Below are 22,490 nucleotides of genomic sequence, written 5' to 3'. Positions count from 1 at the left end.
AAGGCAGCACCAAGCTGGTCACTTGCTCCCACCAGGCACTTTCTGTGATTTGAACAATGTTGGAGCTCTATTTAGGGAAGAGCTCAGTCAGATGCAGACCTGTCTCTGGCTTGGCCATGCTGGCGGCAGCGCTGACTTGGTTCACTGGTTAATGTTCCATTACCAGACAACATGCCTCCGTCATTTATTAATGTTTCATTAGTGTTAAAAACATCTGGTAATTAATTATGCACTAATTATGGATTCACAGTGCTAAAAGCTGGGGTAATCTACCATAGCAGATGGCTCTTTGGGGCAGGGGGAAGGGACAGCTCTTAGCAGAGCTGAAAATGTCAGGCCCAGCCCTTGCTAGGGGGAATCATCCCAGACAGACAGATCACCTTCATCTCCTCCCAGCATTTCCACAGCTGGTCCAGAGGCTTGCTGTCTCAGGTTATTAAGCAGAAGAAACCTGTCCCTCTCAAGCTGTTTCAGGGACCAAGGGAGTGGTGCTTCCCCTGCTCAGGGCAGCTGTGTGAGAAGCCATCTGAGAGCAGTGGCTTTCACGCAGAGCCCCAGGCATCATCCAGCACCTGGAGCTGGTACTCGGCTTTCTGCCAGTTCTGGGATGCTGTTTGTCAGCCCTTCCGTGGTTCCTAGCCGCGTTAAGCAGCAGTCTATAAAGCAAGGGGTGTCGTAAAAGCCCACTCATTAAGTGCCCCAGGAATATTATGTACAGATGTGCAGAGATGTTTCAAACTGGGGAAGGTCCCAGGGGAGCATCCCTGCCAAGCAGAAAATCCATCCACTTAGCAGTATAAATCCATACAGGAAGAAAGAGGGAATTACAATGCTCAGAGAAACCTGTGCATCACATAACCTGAAATCCAATACATCACCCGGGTGCAATGGGTCCCTGCATCTTCCCAGCACATATGTGGCAGTAAATCCCACCTTAGGTGTTGTTTTTGGGCTGTTGCTGATGTGAGAGCAGCCTTGCACGGAGCTCCCCAAGCTCTACAAGAGGGATCAGAAGTGTGACTGGAAAGCAGGAGCTATTTCCTGGAGACTTGAAGCCTTGGAGGAAGCAGGAACTCCCCATGCTTGAGCGAGGGGCTGAACAGTGGAAAGGGACTGAATGCACCTCCTGCATCCTTCCCTTAAGCGGGTGCTAGCAGAGACCTCATTCTCCCTGACCCAATAGTCAGAAAATCTGCCTGCTCCCACACCAGCCTCCCATCCAGAGCCTGGATCTGCCAGGGGACAAAAACCAGTTTATTTATCCCAAATCAGGCTGACAGGAATGTGTTGTGCAGCCTGTGGTGGGGTGGAGGAAGGAGGAGCAGTGGGTGCTGTGTTGTGCATTTCAGCTCTGGCAGAGCGTCAGTCTGGCACAGTCACAGGTGAGAAAGGGGAATGAAAGCAGGCTCAGCTGTTGAGAAAGCACACCCATAGCTGCACTGCTGACCTGAACTGGGAGCTTGCTGGGCTGGGTGGAGATTCCAGGTGGGATCTTTTGAGCCAGTTGGCAGAGGAGAGCTGCTGCATATTTGCACAGTGGAAGATCTGGTCCTCCAGGGGCAGGGACCCTCCTCCATCACAACAAATAGGAGAATGTCAGGTGAGGTGAAAGCAGCAGGAGCTGGTGGAAAGGCAGTCCCTAGGATGAAAGCATGAAGAGCAGCATCTGTGAGGGGTGAGACTGTAAACAGAGTCAGCTTGACTTGGAGAAGTCTCTCCCAGACTCTCGCAATCCCCAACTTGCAGTAGCGTCAAGTCCAGCAAATACAAGAGCCCAGCCCAAAGCACAGGGTATTCATTCAGAAGAAGCTGATGTCTCCTGTACAGAGCTTATGTCTCCGGTACACTGGATGCCTCTGGCAGATTATAACCTTCCTCACAGGGATTTCTTCCCCAGTGGTAAGGGGGGTAGCTCAGACAACAAGATCCCACCGTGAGGAAAGCCTCTTCTCTGACATCTTTGGTGCAGGAGTGAGCCCAGGAGCTTTGAGTTAATCAGCCACCACCACACAGAAGCAGATGGAGCTGCAGGTGCAGACCTTGGAGGTAAAAACAGCCTTGGGCACCCTCACAATGCTGTAGGGCAGAGGTTTGTAGCAACAAGAGGTGATAGATCGTCACAGCAAACCACAAATGACAGTCTTGGACCATCTTATTTGTTGGTGGCTCCAGACAAGGACTTGATTCACCTCCAGAAGAAACTGCCTGTTGTTTGAAAAGCCTCCAAGCAGTGATGCTTTTCTTCCTTGTTTCCATCCTGACTGGTTCAATGTCTGTCCTGGCATTGTGTCCCTGGTCCCCACACATTTCTGCCTGCAGCTTCATGCCCTCCCTCCCCACTAGACCTTCCCTGAAACCTCCTCACTGCCCAGATGGGCACCTCCCGCCACTGTGTTCCTATCTCCCATCACTGCCCCTGTGCTGCAACCTCCCTGCTCACCCCCAGTCTGCCCCAGCCCCCTCCCTGATCTGGGCAGGGTGACCCACATGGATTATGTGCTCACAGCATCCCAAACCTCCCTACAGGCAGACACAGCAGCCAAGCACAGCCCACCCGGCTCAGCTGCAGCGTGGAGACCAGACCACACCAGGGTCCTCTAATAAGCAATTGACTCTTTTTTTCCTCCCTTTCAAGAAAAAGCCAAGCATTAATTTGGCTTCTGCCACTCTGTTTATCTAATAGCATTGCTGATTGATTGTCTTATTTATAACCCAGATCCGGTGTCTGGGCTGCTCGCGGAGACGGAGTGATTGATGGAAAGAAGACAGCCAGAAAGGGACTTAATGGAGCCATGTGGCTGAGAAGCGGAGTAGTGGCTTAGGCATGAAATGAAAAGTGTCTCCCACAAGTCTGGGCTCCTCTCCTCCTTTCCTGCGTGGTTCCCAGGGAAGCTGCTAAGTGCTGGGAGAGAGCAGCGTGCTCCCTGCGCCCTGCCAAAAGCAATCAGGGACCACGCTCAGGTCTCCTCCTGCAGCCTGGCCAAGGGGACACAGCCAACAGGGACTTGGACTGCTTCCTGAGAAGGCGTCACACAGTCTCTGGGAAGGTTTTCCCCTTCCAGGATGGAAGGGATGGTTGAAAGGTGTGAGACATCCTGACCCTTGCCCAGCTACCAGCCTGCTGTCAGGATGCCTGTTCTGCCAGCTGGAAATCAAGTCCCTGCACAGACACATGGTGCAGAGAGAAGCCTTCCCCAAAGGGCCCACCTGCGGGCTGGCAGCATCTTCCAGAGGTCTGTTATATCCAAAGTTGGACTGAGATAATTCTACATCCCTAGGGAGCTTCTCTGTTTGTCACACCCAGTGGTCACAAACCCCAGCAGAGGCACCAGCTCACGTGTGAATTACCCCATGGAGCCATAAAGCACCAACAAACAGGGAAGGAGATGCAGTCCCAGGAGGTGACGTGCCATCATTCAGGGTCATGCTGTGGATGTGTGACAGCCTGGATATGTCCCAAACCTCAGTCTGCAAATTCACCCCAGGGCAGCCTGTCCCCAACTGCAGGATTGGATCGTGGTCAGGATATGGCTGACAACTCCAAGTCCTCAGGAAGGCATTTGGCTTTGATCTGAGCCAGAACTAAACCCTCATCTTGTCCATAAAGATCAGTTTAGGAAGAAAAAACAACATACTGGTTCAGTCAAAATATTTCATAGCTGTTTAATGGTCTTTATTTCATGTCTGATTGTAACAGATAATCTAATACAAGCCTCAAGCAAAGCCAAACACAGTTGTTTCATTTTGAAGGACCCCATCAGCCAGCTTTGACGTGGCCAAACCCCACTCCTTTCCTTTTTTTGTTTCTTTTTCTTTATTTTTTCACCACATATGAAATTTGAGGAAAACCAAAGCAACTTTGTGAACACTGCTGTTTCAGTGGATTGAAAGAAACCATGCAGGAGACAGGTCTCCAGTACTGCACATATTGTTGCTCCCAACACCAGTGCTTGGCAAACACTATCCAATGCCTTGTGATTGTTTTATTGCTTCCAGGAGAAGCCCCTCCTTGGAAAGTCCCCCTGGAAGAGCAGATATGGGCAGGTGATGAACACTCACTCTGGCAGGGGTGTCCCCAGTCGTGGTGGTTCCTCTGTGGGTGATGCCACTACCACCTCACCATGTGTCCAGGGCTGGGAGGAGAAGGGACCAGGACAGGGCGATCTCTGCAGAATGCTGGAAGATGGAGGGGCCCCTGAGCAGTGGGAGCGGAAATGGCCTTTGATGTGGAAGCTCTCCTTTCGCAAACACAATGACTCGCAGAGAAGTTTTATAAACATGGCTATTGTTGCTCCATCCCTTTGGTGGGAACAGATGGTCCGAGCGCTCTGTTTGGCCCCCCTTCCCTCCCCTCTCTCCCTATCCCCATTAATAAAGCCCCGGCAAGTCCAGCACCGCTAAGGTTTTCCCAAGGGGGATCAATAAATAAATGTAATAACAACAAAGGGGCCCATGCAGACGAGATTGGGTTACAAAGAGGCCTCGGCCCCCCTCCTCCTTTCCGGGTGAGAGTCACTGCATGCAGGCACTCTGGCCAGTTCGAGGAGAGGTTCCTCCATCCCCACTGTCTGTGGGAAGTGGGGACAGGATCTTGCCACTGAAAGAGCCAACCACCACCCTGCAGTCATGGATGGCAGTGTCTGACCTCGCTGTTCACCTTGGTCATGGGACATTGATGGCAAGTGGTTGCCAGATCCCCACCTTCGGAAGTCACCTGAGGTAGCTGTGGGAACAGGTTCAAACACTGACCCTGGGTGTACAGCAGGCAAGGGCCTTCTTCTAAGATTTCCTGGCTGAGAGGTTGCTCCAGGTCCTTTCCAGAAGGATCCCATCCTAGAGAGTGCACTTGGGAGCAGGAATCATGGCTTCACCTGGGCTCACTTTTTGCCTCGTTCTTGCCTGATGAAAGACCAGACAATTTTCTGGCCAGCTGGAAGGCATTGGTGGCCCTAACCTACCCCTCAAAGGTGTGGTGAGATTTGATGCAGGTTAAAGCAGGGCAGAGCAGTTTGCAGACAGGGTTTTCCTGTGGAAACCACCAGCATGTACCAAATGCTGCCCATGAGAGTGCAGGGCAAGAGAGCAGCTTCTCCAGGAGCATCAGTATGGCTTGACTGTGGCCACAGCATCTCACCAGACTCTGGATGGTGGAGCAGTCACATGGAGGCACTCCATCGAGTGGTCTCACCAGTGGGGAAGGAGGAGACCAGCTCCAAAAACCTTCCCAGGAGCTCATCTACTGAGGAAGGGCCTAAGGCTGGAGTAACCCCATGGGCAAGGCCCAGACAGGACTTTGGTGATATGCAGGAAGAACTGAGCAGATGGTTTGATCCAAGAGCTGACACTGAGCCCTGCTGACACATCCCTGTTAGCTGCCATTGTCCAACCTCCTCCCCAGCTGGTCCCTGCTGCTTGGAGGTGACAGGATGCTGGTTTTATCTGTGCAGGACTCCTGCAGCTGGGGGTCTGTGGGATGAAACGTGTTTCGCACATGCATGCACTGCCGCCTCCCCTGCGAGTCCCTGCCTCCCCCTGACCCCTCGCTCATAAAAAAATTAAAACTCTAGATATCATCTCTCACAAACGTGGGTTTGAGGCCTCGTCAGTCACCAGACACGTCCCACAATCTGCACTGGCTCCAGACAGCTGGAGGGGTTTGCTGGAGGACCAGAATGACTTCATGCCGCCTCCCACGTACCGGGGGTTACCCGAAGTGCTTGGTGCGGGGAGGGGAGCACAGGGGCACAGGGCCCCATCCTCACCATATGCCGCCATGCCATGCCCTGCACCCAGCTGGGTGCTGCTGGCCTGGGGAATGACAGATAGGAAGGCCCTCCCGAGGTGCAAGGCTCTCCCTGTGGGTGCAAGCAAGGCAGCTGGGCTGGGCTCCTGTGCCGGGGAGGTTTATGAGGGCTGACCCCTCGCTCCGAGCGCCTGGGGCAGGAGAAATCCCACTCGGCCTAGGAGTGCAGGTGCACGAGGCTGCCGGGGAGCGGAAAGGGCTGCAGATGCATGGGGGATCCGGCAAGGGGGAGCTGGGGCCAGCCTAAGCTGTGTGCTGCTTTGGGTCCATCTCCCCTTGCCTGCTCCGGAGCCCGCTGCATTGCTCTGCAGTGCTGCACTGCTCCTGGCAGGGCTGCCTGCACACAGCCTGCCATGGAGAAGCTCAGGGGTGCAGGAAGACTTGCACCATGCCAGTAGATGTGCTGCAGGACGTCCAGAGGAGACTCATGGCATCGTGGCAGTGCCCACAGCCTCCCTTGGGTACCCCAGGTGCTGGGAACATGAATTCGTACCTTTGTGCCTCACATTCAACCCTGGTTTAAATCCTATCCAGGACTCCCTAGCTACTGTAATGAAGGCAACAGGAGCTCACCTATTAGGTCCCTATCAGGCCTGATGTCTCAGCCATGGTGGCATGAAAGATGATGTGCCAAAGGCCTCAAGAGAGGATACAGATGACGTCCCCAACTCTGGGGGCTCCTGACCTCCCTGCAACACTGGGAGATGCTTGAGGCCTACACTGGAAATGGTACCTGGCATCAACATAGCCCTCAGTTCTACAAGAACCACCCTGGGCAGTAGGTCCTGCCAGTCTGGGACATGGGGATCTTCATGTGCAGGGCTGGCAGAGACCTCTGCAAGAGCAAAAGGGATTCCAGCTCATGGCCCACCTCCCCCATTCAAGGATCTGAATCCTTGCCTTAGGAGCCAGGCATGGGGTTGGGAACCTTTCCCTGAGTGAATTATAATCACCTTTCAAAAAAAAAAAAAATAACACAAAGCAGGTGGCTGAGCTCAAAGGTGGATAAATGCCCATCACAAAGCACCTGGCTGAAGCCAAGCACAAGCTTAACTTTGGACTCTTTGAAGTCAGCACGTCCTTATGCTCTCTGTCGATTTGGGGCTTAAGCCCTCTGTGTGTGCCTTCTACCAATGCTTGGGTAATTTATAGACTTGTGAGGCTGTTCAGAAATTTTTTCTGTGAACCTCTTGCATGAACCCAGTCCAGCTGGTGGGGTCATGTTTTCCTCTCGTTCACAGCTTGGTAGAAACACTGTACAATATGAATCAACCCCAGGAGTAAATGCTAAGACTTGGTATCCCAGTCACAGACTGCATCTCTCAGGCATGCCATTCCCTGCTGCATGGCCACTTTACCCTACCTGACAGGCAGCCCATTGACTAACAGATGTGCACACCCCTTAATTACAGCACAGTGAATCCACTTAGTGCTGTTTTGTTAGAGATCTTGTCTATTGGAGGAGCTCAAGTGGTACTCACTCAGCTCAGCAGCCCAAGCCTCTGGATTTTCAGGCCCTTAATATTCACTCTGATCTGTTCATAAGTTATTCATGGGGAGTGGGAAATGCCTTACAAGAGAACTCACTCCAAACTGCGAGTGCTTCTGAGGCACCTTGCAATCTGCTTGCACAGGGAAAGGAGGGGAAAGTAATGAATAAATGATTGTTTACAAATTATTTACTTGTCTCCACTAATTTCCACATTGTTTACCTGGCAGCATGCTCAAGTCAGGAACAGTTAGAGAAGACTTCATCCTGGTGTATGAGGGGATGGAAGTTGAGCAGCATGGGGGGAAGGAAGCCGATGAAGCAGAAGAGCAGGGAGCCAGCTTTGGTTGCCAAAATTGGCTGCTGAGTGTGGTCTTGCTTGGTCTTCACATTCCAGAAGAAATTGCTGCGCAGGGATGTATCTCTGACATAACTTCCTAGGATGCATGGAGTTGAATCCAGGGCCATCTAAGCTGCTGAGGGTTCTAAAGTCCTTAAGAGGACTACATTATGCAGAGGATGATCAAGCCTTCCTAGGAGTTCACTGTCTATTCCCAGGGAGCCAGGACTTTGTGGAGAAAACCAGGAAAAGGTCCTTGCTGTGAGCAATGCAGCAGAGTAAGACCTGGCAGAAAGGCTGAGCTGTTTTGGTATCAGCAGTGTAAGGTCTGTGAATGTGGGAATGAAGATGCTTACAGACCACGGCATGTTGTCCCAAAATGCAAATGGGAACTCTGCCCTGGGGCAAAATCACCCCAGCAGATCATGGCTACCTAAGGCAGGCAGCAGAATGAGCCTGTCCTCCTCCTTAAAGCCATTTTAGGCTTCTCAGTCCTATCTCAAGCTAATTTCTCACAGTAAACCAGAGACAGAAAGTCACCGTGAAGAGGAATGGGCAGCAGCAAAATTAATGTGTGTGTGGTGTCATTTGGAGGAGAAAAGGGCATTTGGCTATGTCAGGAGAGCAGGAAAAGCTGGGAACTGGTCAGTCTCAGCTGGATTGATGTGTCTTCCAGACTTCCCCATGCTTCATTCCCCTCCTGTTGCTCAAGGGTTTGTGAATTCCCTTTCGCTGAACATACAGATCCTGTATCTTTTCACACTAGGTGCTGGAGCATCATAGGAAACAACTATGGAAGGAGGCACAAGATGCCTGTGGAATGGAGGGGGAAATGCCTCCTGAAGCTTGAGCCAGGACGGCCACCAGCTGCTGGCAAGAGGGCTCAGGGCTTGGATAATGCAGCTGCACAGTGTGTGATTAACTCACCCTGCAGGACAGTGACCCACAGGACACAGAGTGATGCTGCGAATGAGGGACTGGTGAGGTTCACAGAAAGGACAGGTGCAAGTCAAATTACCCAGCTACAGGCTATTTTCATTAACCAGCATGGCAACATGTACAAGATGGGATAGAATCATGCCAGCCTGTCCCCATCAAGTCCCAGGAGCAGCCTGTCCCCAGCCCTCACAGCTGCCTGTGCCGTGACCATACCCTGGGGACAGACAGCAGTGCCAAGTCCTCAGGATGCAGGAGACAGCAGAGCTGCAGACGCACCAGGGTGGGAGGGGAGATTTGGGATGTTACCACTTGTAGCATGGAGAGGGAAAGCTGTCTGCAGACTGCAGGACACTTTTGGGACTTTGTCTCCTCCATTCCATCCCTGGTCTCAGCTACCCCTCACAAGGTAGCTGGGATCCCACCACTCCTCAAACTCCTCCATGCCCTGCCCTGCTTGGCACTGACCCTGCTCACTGCAGCCTTCCAGCTCATCACTCCCTGTGAGCAACCTGTAAATCATCCTTGTACACAAATCTCCCTTGGCCTTGGGGAGAGGGAATTTATCCCTCTAGCTCAGCTGTCAGAGACCTCTAGCTGCCAGAAGTGATCAGGATGCTCTTAATTCATGGCAAAGGGTGCAGGGCTCCAGGGAAGGCTCCCATGCCTGCTTCCCTGCCAAACCTTTGGTGCATGCTTGTGCCCCAGCCATAGACACTTTCTAGGAAAATTGCTCAGCATGATTTAATTGCTGTGCTCCTGAATGAGGGCACATGAACCTGGTCAGGAAGCAGAGAGGCAGGAGGGGACTGCAGGCAGGACATGCAGCTTGGGAGACTCTGATATGCTCAGAGTGACTATCTACATGGTGGAGACTCTCCCAGCTCCCTGGAGAGTCCTGAAGCATCCAGACCAACAAACAGCAGGCAGATGATTCAGGATTGCCCTAACCCTTGCCAGTGCCTTGTCAAGTCCCTCACAGAAGCATGAGCAACACATCCAGATGCAAACATCTGGCTGTGCAGCCCCTCTTGTCATTGACCCAAGGAAATTGTGCAGCTGAGAAGGCAGGAGGGAGGAACATGTGGAAATCCCTGTAGGTGCCTTGCCCAGCGCATGGATCCAGCAGGGATGGGCTCACATCTGGGTGAGCTGACAGGAAGCTGGCAGCAATTCACTTGCTCACACCAGTCTGCTCATCTCCCTCCAAAGCCCCCCCAGAGCCTGCATCTCTGGTGTGAGATGAACAGTGAGCAAATACCCCTGCTTTCCTGCCACAATTACTCTCTTTAACTTTTCAACCTATCACCTGCACCGAGGTTTATAAAATTTTAAAGCTAATGGCGTCTCTAGTAATGATACTGCAGATGTACAAGCTGCATCCTGGGATGAATAAATTATAGGAGGGTGAGTAAATTGCAATGGGAAGGACAGCAGCTGCAGGATGGAAACAGATGGCTTCACAGTGAGCCACAGCTTGGTCTCAGTGCGGGGTGTGTTCCCAGGGCTGCCCTTTCCGTGGTGGCCCTGAAGAACACCTGGGTACACCTGAGGCTGCAGATCCCCAGAGCAGCAGCAAGTGCTGCAGCCAACATGAGGGGCTGTGCAGGTGGCTGAGTGCTGCTGTGGGACTGGGGCTACAGTGGCAGTCTGTGGGTCAGTAGTAGGAGAGTAGGAGACCTTGTCTTCCTTCTGCTGCTCACTGGGTTCTCACACAGGGGGAGCTCACAGCCTTCAGAGCTGACAGGATGCTTGGCAGCTTTCTTGAGGGGAGGTGGCTTGTGGTGTCATTTACCGCCGCATTTCTCCCAGAAAAGCTTTTTCTGCCTCTCTCCACCCTGCACATGCACACAGACACTTTGAAGAGTGGCTCATCCTACTCCTCTGCCCTTCGGCAAGAGGCATGCAGATGTATGGCGAGGATGCACGGGGATCTGTGCCTCGGGTGCATGTTTGTGTCCTGTTGGTGTGACCAAAGGGGCCACCTCAGATCAGTGCTCGGGCTCCTTCACGCTGAGGGGCAGCACAGCCCCAGCTGAAGTCCAACAGTGCCGCATTTCCTGAGCTGTGGTTCCAGCAAAGCTGATAGCACACTTGTCACATTCAGCAGGGGGACAGGACAGGGCTGTCTCTGTCCCACACACAAAGGATAGGTTAATAGAGCAGCTGTGATTCCCAGCTCAATTAAAGTCACATACCCCCTGGCTGTTTCAGCGTTCCCCTTTCCCTGGGCCTAGGTTCACATCCCAAACTCATCCTGAGACAGATAATTCCTGCCAGGGCATGTTCAGGGCTCCTCAAATGCTGCTGCAATCATGGCCTCAGACATTAAAAAGCCTGGCCTGACCCTCACTACAGGACTGGGGTCTCAGCCACATATCTGATGTCCCCTCTGATTTGTTGCTGGAAAAGATTAGCCCCAGTGACATTGAAGAGATGCAAAGTAAGACACAGGTGGGAGAGGAGCCAGGACATACAGACAGGCAGTCCCTAAATCACCCTGTTCCCTGCCTCTCCTTATGAGAACAGCATCCCCTGGTCAAAGGCATACACTGTGGAGCCTGCCTCTGTCATGGGGACCCCAGAGAGGCTGATTAAAGTGGGGACTTTTTTCTCCCAGAACTGTCAATGCCAGAGGTTCTCTGACAAGAATACAGATCTTCAGTAGGCAACCAGCCAGCATGGCTCCATCTCTGAGGGATCCACAGTTCATTCACACCCACACCCTACACACACGGGGTCCCACCAGCCTCACCCCTCCTGCATGGTGGCTGCACCACAATACCCCATCCCGCCTTGCAGGTGTCCCTGGTCCAGACTGGGAATGTGCAAGAGGAATTCACCCTCCTCTGGTCCTGCTGCAGGGGTGGCAGGAATGCCAGAGGACCCCGCTGCCATCCTAAAAGGCCTTGACAGGCTGTAGACAGGGCCCAACAGGAGCTTTTGGCATTCAGCAAGGAGAAGTGCAAAGTCCCACCCCTGGGGAGCAACAACCCCCTGCACTGATGGACACTGGGGCCACTGAGATGGAGAGGGCTGGAGATCCTGGTGGGCACCAAGCTGAATACTAGTCAATGTGAATATTACGCTCCTGCTGAAAAAGACATTCTGGATTGGATTGCAGAAACTGCTGGCAGCAGGTCAAGGGAGAAGGTCCCTGTGCTCTGCACAGCAATGGTAAGGAAACAGCTGGAGCCCTGTATCCAGTTCTGGAATCCCAATAAAAGAGAGGTATAGACATAATGGAGAGTATAACAAAGGGCCACAAGATGATGAAGGGATTGGATCATCTCTCCTATGATGAAAAGATGGGAGAGACTTGTCCAGTGACAGGACAAGAAGCAGTGGGTACAAACCAGAACATGCGATACATTTTTTATTGGCCAAGTAACCAGCCACAGGAGCAGATTGACCAAGGGGACTGTGGATTATCATCTTGAGACATATTCTAAGCCTCCTGGATTTGGTTCTTGCCAACCAGCTCTAGCTGGTTGGGCCCAGATCAAACAATGTTTTGCTCTGGAGGTCCCTGAAAACATCTGCCATTCTGGGATTCTGTGAACAACTTTGCAGACGTTACAATTTTTGCATTACAAAAGACGTTACAAATTTTACATGCATTACAACTTTTGCACTGTGTTATTTGCGTGCCTGCAGGTTGGAGGCTGACAAGGCTACACTCAGTTATCCAGCCAGGAGAACCTGGGCACTTCTGGAGACATGGCCAAGCCTTAGCAGAGGGGAGAATACGTTCTCAGAGCCTGTTTACATCCATGGGCTAAACGAGCCCAGCAAGAGCAACACCTGGCACCAGCACTGGTGGGGTTTGCTGCTTTGTCAGCACCCCCAAATACCAGCTAAGCTCAGGGTCCTCAGAGCATCCCCAGAGCTGAGCTGAGAAGGGACAGGGCAGCCTTTCTCTTTGTCTGGAGAAAGTTTTGCTGCACTGGGTAACACCGCCTGACTCCACTTTCTTCGACGGATTCATTGCCTCGTTCCAGAGCTATTGAGCAGGCGAATGTGTCCGAGAGCAGATGGATCCGCTAAGCGGCTCTTTCTTGCACATTATCTCATACAGTTTGGGTGCAATAAAACTTCCAGGCAGAACAAATCTTCAAGCTTGTGCCGTGCCTTATTTTTAGCTGCAAAGTACGTCTGTTTTAGTGCTCCTAATCCCCAGCTTGGTAGTAATTTATGGAGCAAGCTCTTGGCTTGCTTGGGCCAGAAGATTTGTAGTAAAACTTTTATAAGTTGCAGAGATAAATCCCATGGACTCTTGCAGTCTCGGGGGACTCTCTTCCAGAAGTGTGTTTTGCTGAACACTCCCTCAGCATGGGAGTATGTTCAAGACAGAAAGCCTCAGATGGCTGAGAATAAACTATCCTGGGTGTCATCATGATCTGCAAATCATCTGGAAAGGGAAATCGGGGAAGCCATGGATTCCCCAATCTCGGCCGGAATTTTGAGAGTACCTGCCCAGCAGGAGCTGTTTGCCCCACATTTAGGTCCTCCAAATAGTGTCTGGCAAACCCTAGGGATGAGCAACATTATCAGGCCATGCCAGGCAGTAAATTGAGACAAGAGTGGTGGTTCTGTCTTTAATGGGGTAATTGGTGTGATCAACCACTTGCATGTACCATCACCGTGGAGCTTTTAGCGTGGACAAGGCTGTGCCTTAGGAACAAGGGCAGTAGCAAATGTCTATTTCTCCACTGCCTTGCACTCCCTCAGGGAAGGAGTTTGCAGGATTCAGCAGTACTTTATGCTTCAGTAGAGTAGGGGGATGAAAAAAGTCAAGGAGTAGCGAAGGGGAATGGGATTGAGACACAGGACCCCAGAGTAGCCCCTTGCAGATCCCACTGGAACCATGGGCCCATAGCTGTGCTCCCAGCTCACCCTTCCACAGGCTATGTGTAGCACCAGACCTGGTTTTCTAGAAGCCCAGATGTTTTCTGGAGCTGGCAGCTCTCAGAGATGCCCTGTCCCTGAGGCCAACAGCTGGGGCAGGAGCTGCTGTGCAATGGCCATGGCACATCACAGCAGGGAGAATGTTGATTTGCCATCCACATGCCGTGCTGCAAAGGGCTGGTATTTGCTTTCAGATGTTCTTAGATTCACATAGACCCATATCCTCAAATACTTCATATTCCCAAAAACACTTTTCCTGTAGAGAGGGAATATTTCCAGAAACCATAAAGGAAGGAAGGTCAAATCCTTCCTTTAGAAGAAGCTGCTGCAATTCTGCACAACTTCATAACCCAGGCAGGTACCATGGTTAGCTACAGCTGACGATGATCTCTTGGTGCGCTGGCTCCTCCAAAAATGGAGCAGCCTTCTCTGTACTTGGTATAAGGACCATGGAATCATAGAGGGATTCAGGTTGGAAGGGACCTTGAAGGTCACCTTGTTTCCATCCCACTACCATGGGCAGGGAATCTTCCACTAGAGCAGGTTACTGAAAGCCCTGTCCCACCTGGCCTTGAACACTTACAATGATGGAGCATCCACAACTTATCCAGGCTCTTGACAACCCCCTAGTGCTGTTGCCTGCTGTTGTAGTGGGAAGGATGGGTATTTCTCAAAAGTTTCCCAGTAGCTGAATCAGGGATAAAGCTATCCCTGCCCAAATGTAGTGCTTCTGTTTGGTGTTCTTTGGGAAATGCAGACAGCAGAGTCTGTCCCATCCCAAACTGTTGGGATCTGATGAGTCTGGGCTGATCAGGGGATGGCCCTGAGAGGTATCCTCACACAGTCCTCCTTCCAGAAATATAGTTAGTCCAGTTTCTGGCACCCACCAGGGATATTTTCCTGGGAGAAAAGTCACCCAGACACCATCTGTAACTCGGAAACATTGGAAAACCCCCTGTGCTTTCCTGTCTCTAATGTGTCTGAACAAGGAATATCTGACAGATTATCAGCCACATCCTAAACAACCTTTTACCTTCTCAGTCTCCTGACTGCTGCTGGTCCCAAAAGCCTGCTGCTCCCTCTGCAGCTCACAGCCCACACGTCTTCTGCCCTGTCACCCTCCCCAGCCCCAGCCTCTTTCCCCATCCCTTGTGGGAGCAAAGCTGCTCTCCTGTCACGCTGGAGCGGCTTCTGTCATTGTGGGCATCCTCTGCTCCCTCCACAGGGCTCTGAGGGGGCACTGGGCCGAGCAGATCCACCCTTCCAGAACCCACAAGGGGTTTAGCAGCATGAATCTGGCAAAAACTTTCTGTGTCTCTCCCTGCTGTCATGCAGAGATGTGACCTCTTGGTGCACAGGGTAAATTCTCAGTGACCAGGGAGATCCCAATAAGTTGACTTTGCTTTCTCATGTCTTTCCCCATTTTCAACCTCGTTTCCCTAGTGAATGAGCAGAATTCATACACCTGGAGCAACGTGCACCCAGCCAGGATGGTCACGAATCTCACCCACCAGGGAGAAAGGAGATAAAACATTTCCTGAGCATCTCCTGAGGAGATAAAACATTTGCAGCTGCTCTACTCAACCTGAGCAAGCCCTGGCTGCTGCAGGGAGGGAGCACAGGGCAAGGTCTGAGAGGATCTGTGCAGAGAATTGCTGGGAAGCAGGTGTGCAGGCTCTGCTCTGCTCCTGCTGCTGCTGCTGTTGCTGCTCCTGCTCCCATTCCTTCTCCTTCTCCTGTTCCTGTTCCTGTTTCTGCTCCTTCTCCTTCTCCTTCTCCTTCTCCTTCTCCTTCTCCTTCTCCTTCTCCTTCTCCTTCTCCTTCTCCTTCTCCTTCTCTCCGTCTCCTTCTCCTTCTCCTTCTCTCCGTCTCCTTCTCCTTCTCCTTCTCCTTCTCCTTCTCCTTCTCCTTCTCCTTCTCCTTCTCCTTCTCCTTCTCCTTCTCCTTCTCCTTCTCCTTCTCCTTCTCCTTCTCCTTCTCCTTCTCCTTCTCCTTCTCCTTCTCCTTCTCCTTCTCCTCTCCTTCTCCTTCTCCTTCTCCTTCTCCTTCTCCTTCTCCTCCTTTCTCCCGTTCCTGCTCCCGCTCTCGGCGGTCTGTGCTGCCCTCGCACGGCTGTTTTGGGAGCCCTGCAAGGATTCTCCAAACGGAGCAAAGGCACCCACAGACCCCGGCTGCGCTGCTCGGCTGCCACCGAGCCTCTGGGACACCCCGAGCAGACGTGGATTTACCAACAGTGATGTCTGCAGGGACCCCCGCCCCGGGGAAACTCCCTGGCAGCTGCAGCAGGTGCTCTGCCCTGGGAGAGCTCGCACAGACCCCCAGTGAGGGGCAGACACATCCCCAAAGGAGAGATGCATCCCCCTCTCCCACATCACCCCCTCATCCTGATTCCAAGAAAGAGGCCCAGACCAGCTTCCAGCAATGACCTATACTCCAGGGACTTACTAGAGACAATGGCTTTTGACATATTGCATAAATCCCTCTTTTCTGGTCTTCCGTATTGCTGCCCTCCTCCCTGTGTACAGCCCTGCCATGCTGCTCCTGCCCCTGCAAGTGGCATCCTTTTCTGCACAGGTGTCATTTCTCATGGGGAGCAGGTGTGAACCAGTGACACACAGCCAAACATCAGATTTTCCTGGTGCCTCACGTAAATCCCCAGCCCAGAGCATCTCCCCCTGGTCCAGGGGTGGATATTGCTCCCTTTCTCATATGGGTGGTCTGTTCTCCATTTAGAACTGTCCTTGCTCAAGGGATGCTTGCTGTTAAATATTAAATTCCTCTGTTTTCCTGGTGCCTCTAGCCTCAAGACCTTCATCTTCTCGTGACCCTGTGCCACAGAGGTTATGCTGTTATCCTCTTCTGTTATGCTCCTTCTCTCCCAGGTGTCCCACTCTGCTTGGAGCCACAGGGAGCAGCAGCAGCTTGAAACAAAATGGTCAAACTGGATGCTTTTCCCTTTTTCAAGATTGGAAAGCTGTTGCCTGAAGGAGCTTCTTGGAGGATATACCAGCAAAATTCAAAACCCTGGTGAAGTTTTGAGTGAGGATGGTGTGTGGCTTGGCCCCTCTCAGGAAATCTCTGTCTCAAAGAAAAAGAAAAAATTCTCTGTGCTGCCTACCTGTCCCTGAATGCCAGCATGTTTCTGTTCTGTTTCTGGGACAATAATTACACCTGACACAGTCCACACAGAACCACTGCCCTTTGCACTGTACTTTTCCTGATTTTTCACTTCCAAAACTTTGGCTTTTCAGAGGTTTTTGGGGGATTTTTGCTCAGAGTAAAAAACTCCCAACAGATATCTCCAGTGTTCTGACTGTTTCAGGGTTCCATGTACCCCTGAGCAGTACTGGGCCCCTGAGCTCCAGGGAACCAGGAGACCTGGAGCACGGAGGAGAGATGCACCTGCCATCTTCTGCAGAACAAGCCATCACTGCTTAAAGGGAGCTTGGCCTTTAAAAAGAGAGAATTTTCACAAAGGCAGATAGTAATAGGGTAAGAGGAATGATTTTAAGGTAAAAGAAAGATTTCTATCAGATGTTATAAAGAAATCTTTTTACTGTGAGGGTGGTGAGGCACTGGCACAGGTTCCCCAGTGAAGCTGTGGATGTCCCACCCTTGGAAGTGTTCAAGGCCAGGCTGGATGAGCTTTGAGCCCCTGGCCTAGTGAAAGGTGACCTTACCCAGGGCAGGGGGGTGCTGCAATAAGGTCATCTTTAAAGTCCCTTTCATCCTAAACCATTCTGTAATTCTATAAGATCCCTGCCATTAGATATCCCAGCACTCTTTTCATCAAGTGCAAGGAGCATCATTTGGCCATTTGAATCCTGATGCTGCCCTCGCCCCTGCCACAGCAGTAAAAGTGGGGTCACACAACACCCAGGGAAGCTCCAGTTTGATGGGTCAGAGTTGCTGGGTCTCGGGTTTTTGGTTGATAATTGCTGCCCCGAGATGCGCAGGGTGTCTCTGTTCTGGCCTGCGTGTCGGAAGAACGAGTCTGGACTCTTCAGTTTTCAGTCCTGAGGTTGTTTATTAATTCTTATCTATAAAATTTTCTTTCTGCCCAGCCGAGATCTGCTCAGCAAGGCAGTCATGAGCACTCTGACCGCCCCTGAGGTGGTCTTTTTATACAAACTACATATAACATATTTACACTTAATTCCCAATACCTATCACCTATGTTAGACAGTGCACCTCTACTCTAAACCAATCCCAAAGTGCCAACATCACTGCAGAAAATGGAGACCAAGAAGAAGAAGAAGAAGAAAGGCTAGACACGCCCAAGTTCCTCCATCTTGTCCCCATAACCCCCATATCAAAAATGCTAAAATTTGTATTTTCACGGTGTGATGATTTTATTATTATACTATTTAAACTTCTGTGAGTTTCAGGTCCTCATACAAAGTTGGCAACTTGCTCCAGGGGTCAAAATCAAACCCGCAGGTTCTCTGGGCTGTGTGCCTGGGTCTCCGAGCCCCCTGGCGGGGTCCTCGGCAGCTCTGGACACCCGGAGGGATGCGCTGAGTTCCGACAGCTGGGTACGGAAGGTCCTGTGGGGCGGGTAAAGGGGGCAGAGATTTGCGATCCGGCTGTCTGCAGCAGTGCGGGAGCCCGGAGGAGGCGGGCGCTGCCCGGGATGCGGAGCCCGGCCCCGCTCGGCAGTCGGGAGAGGGCAGCCGCAGCCCGAGCATCCCCAGCCTGGCCGGGCGCTGCTCCCTCTCCCCCGCAGCCCAGCCCGGGGGCGGCCGATCCCGCCGGGATGCGCTCACACCAGCCCCGTGCCCGTCCCGAGGTGAGCCTCCTCCTTCCGCAAAACCACTGCGTGCTGATGGAGCCGGGATCCTGCAGGGCAGAGGGTTTTCATCACCGGGTTCTCAGTATCCCCATCTTATCCCTATTTCCCAGCTCTGTTCCGTGCTACCCCCATTCCATAGGCGTGGATCTGGGCTTGTGGAGGGCAGGAGAAATGGAACTTTTTGTCTGAAAGATCAAGACCTTTCCCATCCCTGTGAGCCACAAACCAGGAGCAGCCTCCAGGGGCAGTGCTTAAGGAGAAACCCCATCCTGCCCAGATTCACAGATGTCAGCAGGTACCAGGAACGGCTGCATCAGCAGAATCAGCAGCATCTCAGCTCTGGTGGGATTTGCTGGAGAGATGAAGTTATTCTGCCGTGAGACTGAGGAGCAGGAACGTGACTGGTGTACTCCTGGGTCTGAACCAAAAAAGATAGCCTGCACACTGTCACTGAGGGCTGTGGGAAGCAGCCAAGCTTGCCCATGGCAGGGTCTCCTTGTGTGGTGCCCGGGAGGCGGCTCCATGGGCAGCATCCACATGCTGAGGGCTGGCACCAGGGAGATGCTGTGCAGAGCCAGGAGAGAAATCCACCCTCCGGAACATTCCCGTTTTTCCTTTGTAAACAAATTCTCATGTTCTTTGGGTTGGTTTTTGCTTGCTATCTCATCCTGCAAATTTAATGCCTTCAAAAAGTCATACTCAAATATTGCCATGGTCCTTCAGTGAATGTCTGCCTCGATTTTATTTTGGTAAAAAAACACGTCTTAGAAATTTAAGATGCCTAAATACAACAAAACTAATATCAAACTCTTAAAATCATTCTCAAAAGGCAAATGTCTCTCTCCCCTCCATAGATTTAACTCTCTGTGACTCAAAATGCTGTGTCAATGATTTCAGACCAAGTGTTGAGCCTTGTTTAGCGGGCTCCAGCACCCAGCTGCCTGTTCTGGGAGAAGGGCTGCCAAGCTGTCCATGGTTACAGGAGCTGGCTGGCTTTCCCCTGTTTATCAGCTCACTAGCACATTCTCCCTTTAATAGCAATGCAATCCAGCCAGCCATGTGACCCTGTGGGGACCAGGAGCCCTCTGAGGGCTGGGGAGGTTTTGTTTCATGTTCCCTGGTGGTTTTGGACTGCACTCCCGAAACGCCAGCCCAGCCCTTGCTGCTGCCCGTCAGGCCCTGGCAGGAGGGCAGGCCCTGTAAACAGCCATGAGTGTAAGGCACCTCTCTGTGCTTCCCTCCTCAGCTGAGAGCTCGCCCGTGTCTCTCAGCATGCAGCACTTCCCACACTGCCTCCCAGCTGCTTGCAGTGCACAGTGGTGGGAGCAGCTGGGGTGGCCCAAGTTCCCAGAAAGGCATCTGTCCCCAGCCCCACATGGAGGTATTCCAAGCCCTCAGCAGCCTCCAAACCTTAAACTCCACCCTTAAAGCAGCCATAGTCACTGCTGTGGTGTCCTCTCTGGGGTGAGGGCCTGCCACAGCAGCAGGGGTGGAACAGGCTCTGTGAAGCTGAGGGCCACAGGCAACAAAAAACTGGGGTCCAAAGAGTGAGCCTGGGCTCTGAGCACTGCAGTGGCAGCTGGGCTGTGCTCCCCACTCCTCCTTTCAAGGTGAGGTGGATGAAAGTCCCTGCAGCAGCAGCAGTGCAGACCTCGGGCAATGCTCACTGCTGTTTTGCAGAGTGGAAGTGAAGAGCCAGAAAAGATGTAGCCAGACTGGGACATCCAGGTGTTGGCACAGGTACTGACTGTGATGTGGCATTGGTTTGGGCATCCATCAGCAATTTGTCTACGGCACGGGGTCATGAGAAGATGAAGGTCCTGAGGCTAGAGGCACCAGGAAAATAGAGAAATTTAATACTTAACAGTGTGTCTGGACATATCTGGGAGAAGCCACCCCATCTCAAACAGGACGATCTTTGCACAGCACTGAGCCTCCTGCCTTTTGCTCCAGGACAGGATTGCTCCCAGCTCCAGGATAGTGTGATAGTTCTGATGGTGTGAATCAGAGCAGAGCAGGGCTGGCAGGGCAAGCACTGCAGCACTTGGGGTTTTTGCTACCTTCATTTCACAATGTGGGCAGCCCAAGCTGTGACCATAATAAATAAAGTGACAGCCAGGGAGCAGAGCTCTCTGGTTTCCTGTACACCTCAGGCTGGCCAGGGTAAACACACAACAAGCCTGCACTTCAGACGGGGCCATGCCCACAGCACGTCAGCCAGAGCCTGGACACATGCCAAGCCAGCCAGAGCAAAGCCACTGAGCAGGAGGCTTCACAGGGCAAGTCCCACACAAGGAAAATACACTGGTGCTGAAGGGCACAGCCCCATTGCCCCGAGATGCCTTCATCCAGCAGGTACCTGCACCTCTGGAATGATCACCTGTGTCTCTGGGATGTCAGGGACAGTCACTGGGGTTGGGTTACAGTACGTGTGTGCCCCATCCTTGCCCAGGCTGCAGGGTTGTAGAGGATCCTCAGACAGGCAGTTCTGAAATAGGTACTAGGAGAAGCTTCACAGAATCAGCCAGGCCTGCTCATGAGGAGACACACCCTGTGGCAGTCCCCTCTGCACAGAAACCATGAGAAGACACCCCAGATTTCCGATGTACTCATCTCCAGTCCCCATAGTCCTCTTCCATCCATGCATCTGCTCCCCTCACATCACACAGGCAGAAATCCAGTGAGTGCTAACTCAGCCAGCAGGGCTGAGGACCAGCATCCCCATCCCTCAGCACATCACCATGACAGGGCACCTGCACATCAGCATGACACCTCTCACTTCAAGTCTGGCCCAGCTCCAGGTCTTGAGCTCATGATCCCGAACCTCTCAATCTCCTCACCCAGCCCAGCACATGGGAGCCCAGCTCATGGATGTGACCAGCTTCCTTCTGGCAAAGATCTCAGGACATCCCTGAGCACACAGCAGCAGCAGCAAGGCACGCAAAGCTCCGACAGGGAGGGAGGGAGGGCAGCACACAGCTCTTATGTGATGGCCCAGTTCAGCTTGTCCTGCGTGGGTTTGTGGTAGTGTAATTCAACCCCCCGATGTCTGCTCACATGTCCAAGCCTTGATCTGCCTGGACAAGAGCTGTCAGCTTCCTCTCTGCTCAAGAGGAAAGGGAAAGAGACTCTATGGTCCCTAAATTCTGTCCTTTCGGGGTGCTGAGAAGGAGACCAGCTGTAGGACAGGATGCTGCAGGCAGCCTGAACATGTCCTTTTGCCATAGCAGAAGGAAGCAGTAGGGAGGTGTGTGGAGCCAGTGATCCTCATCTGAGCCTGAGGATGGAGCAGAGGAGGAGCAGCAATGTCAGAGCTGTCCCATGCCAGGGACATCCCGCTCCAAGGACCTTCAGGTGCATGCAGCCCCATCAAATGCCCTGCTCATCCATCAGACCCCACATCGCTGTCAAACCTCCTCCTCCTTCACACAAGACTGCAGCTCTCTAGCTCGGCTCAGAGCTGGTAGCTCAACAACAGTCCAGATCCCCACTACATCCCTGCTCCCAGCACGCCATGCACAGTGCCAGCTCCAGCCCCCTGCACAGACGCCCCTCCGGATCAGGTTCTGCTCTCAGATTCCCACTCCCAAGGGTGGTCCGGGCCCGGCAGAGCTGGGGTTTCCCCAGATGCTGGGCTCGGCTCTGCAGCGCTGCAGCGGCAGGGAAAGCAGCGTGTGGCGGCCGGCCAGCGGTGGCGCCGAGCAGCCCGGCTCCCGGTGGGCCTCCAGCACCACGAGCAGGCACGGGGAAAAGCTCGGGGGCTGCTCCCGGGGCAGCAACCAGGGCCAAATGCCTGCTGCAGCCCGTCCAACTCCGCTCCTTCCACAGGAGCTGGCCGGTCCTGGAGGATGCTCAGTGTCCCTCGGCTCGCGCAGGATGCAGAGAGCAGAGCAGTATCGGGAGATGGGAAGGGGAAAGTTCGGGGCTGGATGGAGGAAACCTCTCTCTGCCCAGGACCAGCCCCTCCTACACCCCCAGGCTCCCGAAATCCACGTGAGCCACCAGCTGAGGGAAGATGTGAGCAGGCTGGTGGAACCAGAGCCCACCTGCAAAGCACCTGAAGGCCACGTGAGGTGACTCAAGGAGGGACATCCCCAGCCTTGGCACATCCCCAGCTCTCCTAGTGCAGGTGGGATGGAGCTGGCCACGTGTGGCTGGTGAGGCAGCAGCCTCAGCCACAAGCAGATGCGCCACATTGGGCTATGCCCTGGGTGATGTGGGC

The sequence above is a fragment of the Melospiza georgiana genome, chromosome Z (assembly GCF_028018845.1).
Source record: "Melospiza georgiana isolate bMelGeo1 chromosome Z, bMelGeo1.pri, whole genome shotgun sequence".
Lineage (NCBI taxonomy): Eukaryota > Metazoa > Chordata > Aves > Passeriformes > Passerellidae > Melospiza > Melospiza georgiana.
Note: the sequence above shows the minus strand (reverse complement) of the source record.